This window comes from Lepidochelys kempii, chromosome 26, assembly GCF_965140285.1.
Source record: "Lepidochelys kempii isolate rLepKem1 chromosome 26, rLepKem1.hap1, whole genome shotgun sequence".
Lineage (NCBI taxonomy): Eukaryota > Metazoa > Chordata > Testudines > Cheloniidae > Lepidochelys > Lepidochelys kempii.
This window is the reverse complement of record NC_136405.1, coordinates 11468067-11474893: the sequence shown is the minus strand read 5'-3', so window position 1 is coordinate 11474893 and position 6827 is coordinate 11468067.

The window sequence follows — 6827 nt, the reverse complement described above, 5'->3', positions numbered from 1 at the left end:
TCCTTCTCCATCACTGGAGCTCCTAGGCACATGTAAATAATAATAAGTTCCTGGCCAAAAGATCATTAATTCTGAGTAATACACGTGTGTATGTGTGTGTGTATAAGAGAGAGAGAGAGAGAGAGATGGTACAGCACATATATAGGCCCTGATACACCAAATTATGAAAGCGTTTAAGCATGAGCATTTTGTATGTGTGCAACTGATTATTCCTTCCAAAGTAGTCCACTTAGGAAGGAACAATCAGTTGCACACATACCAAAATGGAAATGACTGCCTAGGAAGGAGTACTGTGGAAAGGGATATGGAAGTCATAGTGAACCACAAGCTAAATATGAATCAACAGTCTAACACTGTTGCAAAAAAAGCAAACATCATTGTGGGATGTATTAGTGTTGTAGGAGTGTTGTAAGCAAGACACGAGAAGTAATTCTTCAGCTCTACTCCACGCTGATTAGGCCTCAACTGGAGTATTGTGTCCAGTTCTGGGGGCCACATATCAGGAAGGATGTGGACACACTGGAGAAAGTCCAGAGAAGAGCAACAAAAATGATTGAAGGTCTAGAAAACATGACCTATGAGGGAAGATTGAAAAAATTGGGTTTGTTTAGTCTGGAAAAGAGAAGACTGAGAGACATGATAACAGTTTTCAAGTACATAAAAGGTTGTTACAAGGAGGATGGATAAAAACTGTTTTTCTTAACGTCTGAGGATAGGACAAGAAGCAATGGGCTTAAATTGAAGCAAGGGAGATTTACGTTGGACATTAGGAAAAACTTCCTAACTGTCAGGGTGGTTAAGCACTGGAATAAATTGCCTAGGGAGGTTGTGGAATCTCCATCCTTGGGGATTTTTAAGAGCAGGTTGGACAAACACCTGTCAGGGACAGCTAGATAATACTTAGTCCTGCCATGAGTGCAGGAAACTGGACTAGATGTTCTCTAAAGGTCCCTTCCAGTTCTATGATTCTATGAGTTCCATTAATGTCAATGGGACTACCAGATCCTTAAAATTAAGCATAGATTCTTTGCTGGATTGGGGCCATAGAGAGTAATTATGCATAGGGACAGGTAGTCAGACACTACAGTGATGGGGGGCCATGTCAGTATCTAGCCAGCCAGCCACATGGAAGGAGTAAAGGCCCATCTTTCCCAAAGAACTCCTCAAAACTTTTAAGCATGTGCTTCAGTACCTTGCTGAATCAGGGCCTGCTGGGACATCCAGGCTCCTATGCTGAACAGAAGAGGGGGCAGTTTTCTCCACACCCCTGTGTTTATAATGTCCTCCCTCGAAAGTAACTTTTTTCATTTCATTTGCCACAGAATCTCAGAACAACAGTGACGGGGGAAAAAGACCACTAGGATTGGTAATAATAGCACAGAAATCAGCAGCCCTTCCATCATGGTTTCATCCAAGCGCTTTACAAAGCCTCGTGATTCCCATGTCACGGATGGGGAAACCAGTGATGTGACTTGACGACGGGAAACCAGGCACACTCATAAGGCTGGCAGTGGGGTTTGAGCCTAGTACCTGCAGAGCCAAACAGCAGGCTTCGTCTCCACTAAAGACTAAAGAAAAAGGCCAGTTGAGCTAAAGAAAAAGGCCAGTTAGCTAATGGGTGTAGTAAGACGCTCAGGTAGTGCAGCTATTAGAAGGGCACAAAGACCTCCCCTGGGTTTGTACGGGATACACAGCAGGTCGATGGCAGAACCTAGGACTCCTGACTGCCGGAGCAATGCCCGGAGCCTGCTGCATCCCGACAGTATATTTTCTAGGTCAGTGACCAATCTAGTTTTAAATAACAAATAAGATGGCGCTTCTGCTCCTCCCTTTGGGAGATGGTTCCTCAGGCCTGGGGTTTACAGCGTCCCCAGGGAACATGGGGTTTACAGCGGTCAGGCACCTCAGGATGGTTATCACATCCCCCTTCCACTTACTCATGTTGCATCCAGCCAAGCTAGGCATGTTTCGCTTTCCCAGTCCTGCCTCCTCAGTTAACACCTACATTTTGGACAAGAGAGCATGTGCGTGTGGAGTAACTAGGAAAGCAGGGGGCAGTTAGCAGGAGCCAGACAACCACTCATTCCTGCAGCTGACAAAAGCCAATGGATTGTAGCTCCCAAGCAGAACACCACGGGCTGGTTACCAGCAACTGGGATTTTCAAAGGATGCATAAGGCATTTGCGGGAGAGTCCTAATTCCCTTTGACAGTTAATGGTAGCTGGGTGCCTAACTCCCATAGGCTCCTTTGAAAACCCCAGTCTCAACATCATAGTTGACAGCAAAGATCATTAGGGTTTGGCTGGGCTTTTGCTCGTCAGAGTCACCTGGAGCATGTTCGCAGAGGCTCGAAGAGCCAGGCTTTCCTTGAGAAGAAGGGGCAACCAGAAGCACTCATTCTGCTCACACATGAAACAGAAGAGGGGTGGATTCTCAGCTGAATGGAGCAAAGGGCATCCAGGCTCAGAGGAATGGCAATGCAGAGCGTTGACAAGGTTCCCTGGGGAAGTGGTGGAATCCCCTTTGCTTGAAACACTGAATACAATAAAGGGATTATACCAGAGCTCACAATCCTGCACTGGCTGGGGGATCTATCTCCCCTGTATCATATTTATAGCATGCCAATCATTGCAGGCTAAGATATGCAAAGGTGCCATGGGGCTTTGGATGCCTAATTCCCATTAAATCCCCTAGGTGGCTTTGAAATTTCAACCACAGGCATCTTGAACTGGAGGAGCTAATCATCTAGCAGGTTTTCCCTTACAGGGTCTATGATTCTCTGCAGTTAAAATTCAGGAGAGGTGTATGAGAAATACTTTGATGCTCCAGAGGTTCTCTTGTTTGTTACTTCTTTAATGTTATTTCTTTCATTAGCTATTGCAGATGTTCCAAGTGGAGAACTGTTTCTCTCAGCCTTCCCAAAATAAAATACGTATTCCCTCGCATTAGCATGCCCGCTGTAGCATGGTATCTCAGCAGACCGTCCATTATGGCATTAATCACCCGATGCTGTTACTTCGCCAGATGTTCCCTGCAGATAACAACTGAATTCCTGGGTCATATTGCTTCATTAATCCACAAATTAGTAATTGCAATAACAGAGCTGATAAGATTCAGGCCAGAGAGTCATGAAGGAGTAGGAGGTTTTGATATATGGAATGGGGCAAGAGGCTTCTCAGACCATGAGTAGAGGAATGAAATGGATAATAGCAGAGATGCTTTCAGTGCTTTCAGTGCTGCATGCTTTATTCCACAGGAACCGCACATAGCAATAAAAGATATTAGATCCAGTTAAAAACACACCTCAAAAGAGCCCCCAGATTAAGCCATTATATTCACAAGCTTTTTGCATGCATTTTTTACCATGATACTGTATTCACTTACTTATGGGAGGCAGGCAGCGGAGTCTAATGGTTAGAGAAAGGGAACTCCTAGTTTCTATTTTCATCCTTTCCACAGATGTTCTTGGGCAAGGCAATTCTGTTCTTTGTACCTCAGTTGCCCTAGTTCTAAAGCAGGGATCCCACCAGTTTTGTAAAGTGCCTGGAGGTAGTCGGATGAGAAGTGCTACATATCAATTGGTGGATGGGCATGAGTTTGAGTTCTCCTGGGTTGGATCAAGAGGGGGCTGGCTGGCAGGGCGTTCTCCACGAAGCAGAAATAACTCTCCCCTCCCTACCATCTAGCAATTGTCCCATGGGCACCTCAGCTCTGATCCAGAAGAGCACTTAAGCATATACACTCTGAAATCAATGGGACCACGCACATGCTGGAAGTTGTGCATGTGCTTAAATGCTTCCTTGGACAGGGGCTGCTGCTCTCCACCTGAGGAGATAGAATGGGCGAGCCCAAGGTAAGGAAGGGAGGAGCTGGGGTGCATTTTCCCCTCCCACCCGCACTGCAAGTTCTGGGTCCGAACTCGGCTCCGTTGTGCTTCCCATTTCGGTGGCTCCCGAACCATAACGAAACAAGCCACCCACCGGGTCACAAAGCCATGGGGTCACAAAGCCAGTCCCCAGCACCCACCCTGAGCAATGGGACTGTGTGCTGGGAAATTCCACAGGAGTGGGAGAGGGAATGAAGAATCCTACCTCTCTAGGCCATCCATGCGTAAATCCCTGGCCTTCCTTTCTGGTATCTCAACCTTGGCCCAGGTCCTCAGCTCCCTCTAACAGGAGTTAGGCACCCAAATACCTTTGAGGAGCTGAGCCCTTCTCTCTTCAGGGGGTAAATGTCTGGCAGTTCCATACTGATCAACCACCCCTAGGCCTCAATGCATGGCAGTGAACTCTGGTGCCTGGCAGGGCTCCCCAGATCCTCACAACATCCCTGTAAAGCTGGAGTGAACCCCACACCTCCCAAGGCAACGATGCTGGTCCCCTGCCTGGGTAATCTCCGCAGGTGGGACCATCCGACCTTGCAGCAGACTTCCCTCCCATTGCCTGGTATGCGCTCCCACCGCATGGAAGAAGGAACATATGGGGAATCAGGCATGAAATGCTAGAGCCAGTGAAGTCAAATATTGGGTTTATTATCCCCCTTTCAGGAGGGCAGTATCAATAGGGGAGTTTATGCAGAACTCCATTTACATCCCTGGGGTGGAGTTTTAGGCCTGGTCTTCACTATGGAGTTAGGTCAACTTAAGGCAGCTTATGTCGTCCTGAAATGTAGCTCCTGCCGATGTAACTCGCCCACGAAACCCCCTGAATTAATAACCTCACCCCCTCAAGCCCTTCAGTCGACGTAGTGAGGTCGACGCACTGTCAGTGCAGACCCTGTGTTGCTTCCATCGACTGTTGAGCCTTTCAGAAGCTGTCCCCCAATGCCCCACGCTGGCAGTTAAATTGGGGCAAGTGCTCCTGGTGACGGCGTGTACCGCTGACCCAAGGAGCGTAGTGTGGACATGCAAAGCGATTTAAGTACTGTGGTGGCTGTACGTAACTTAGGTTAACTTAATTCTGCAGTGCAGACTTGCCCTTAGTGGCTGGCAGTTTCCCAGCACTGGAAATCTGAGTGCTTTCAGTGGTACGAGGTGATAATGAAACAAGTCTTCTCTGGGAGCTTAAGACAAGCAGCAAAGAATTGTGTTAATGCCTGTCTGTCTCCATGTAACAGATGCCTGCCAGGGGAACATGAGAACCATGTACCCAGTGTAACATTGCTCAAGGCTGGCACTGACGGGATGCTCCAGTGAGTTTGAACGGCACAGGTGAACTCGGTGTGGGGAGAGTGCCATCTGCTGGTGAGCAAGGGCATGCTCTGTTACAGAAATCAGATTTTAAGACCAAAAGGGACCAGTTATGATTATCGACTCTGACCTCCTGCATGACATAGGCCATAGAAGTTCACCCTGCACACACACGTTTATTCTATCCCCAATGTGGGCGCATGGGGCCCAATCCTCAGATGCTGTATTATCAGCATTACACGACAAATGCAGATTTGGTTTGACTGAAATATTTTGCAAACTCACGTTAAATTTGCTGAACATAAGAACGGTCACACTGGGCCAGACCAAGAGTCCACCTAGCCCAGTATCCTGTCTTCTGACAGTTGCCAGTGTCAGGTGCCCCAGAGGGAATGAACAGAACAGGTCATCATCAAGTGATCCATCCCTTGTCACTCATTCCCAGCTTCTGGCAAACAGAGGCTAGGGACACCATCCCTGCCCATCCTGGCTTATACCCATTGATGGATCTATCCTCCATGAATTTATCTAGTTCTTTTTTGAACCTTGTTATGGTTTTGGCCTTCAAAATATCCTCTGGCAAGGAGTTCCACAGGTTGACTGTGTGCTGTATGAAGAAATACTTCCTTTTATTTGTTTTTCAGCATATACACTCACTACAGTGACAGGAGAGACATTAGTCAGGTCGCCGGAATAATTCTTATCTCAAACAAATACTGTCTACACCGGGGTTAGGTAGCTTAACTATGTCACGCAGGAGGGTGGATTTTTCACACCCCTGAGCAACATAGCAACATAACTTTTTAGTGTAGAAATTTTGTGCTGATTCCCACTGCACACGGATGAATGTCACCACGTAGGAATGTGCCTATGATTATATGATTAATTACACAATCCTATTAATTAGTGGGAATGGCACACATTACTAAGACAATACTTCTCCCCTAGTTTTTCATAATGGATTTGTTCAAGTTTCCTTAGGGGGAACACCTTACCCCAATTTATTATACAAATCAGTAAACCGAGCCACAGCTGGGAAAACAATTTTCAGCCAAAAGTTTTTGTGGCAAAATGTTTTGCAAGTTTATGTCAGTTTCTCCAAATTCTTTAGGTCAGAAAAAAAATTGAAATGTTTTGTTTTGGCATTTTCAAAACACAATGTTTAGATTTTTCAGTTCAAAAGGACTTTTCATTGCAAGTTTCCTGTTTTTTATTTTAAAAAATCATCAAAAATATTTTAAAGGAATGTTTCAATTTTTGTCTAAATGAAATATTCTGTTTGACCCAAACTGAAATTTTTTGTTCGGGATGGGGAATAAGCAATGTGAGTATAAAGTCCATTTCTACAGGTATAACTGGGTGCACACTGGCGATTGCACTGGTATAACCATTCAGTAAATAATTACAGCTCTAACCAAAATAATTATACAAAGTCCATCCATGGACCTCACAGCGCTTTACAAAGGGGCGGGATCTGTATCATTGCACTCATTTTACTGATAGGAAACTGAGGGACAGGGAGGGGACTTGCCCATGTTCACCCAGCAGGCTAGGGCAGAACAGGGAATAGAACCCAGGTCAGTGCTCTATTCGTTAGGTTACACCGCCTTCACTTCACAGTGGTGCTGATAGAAAACAT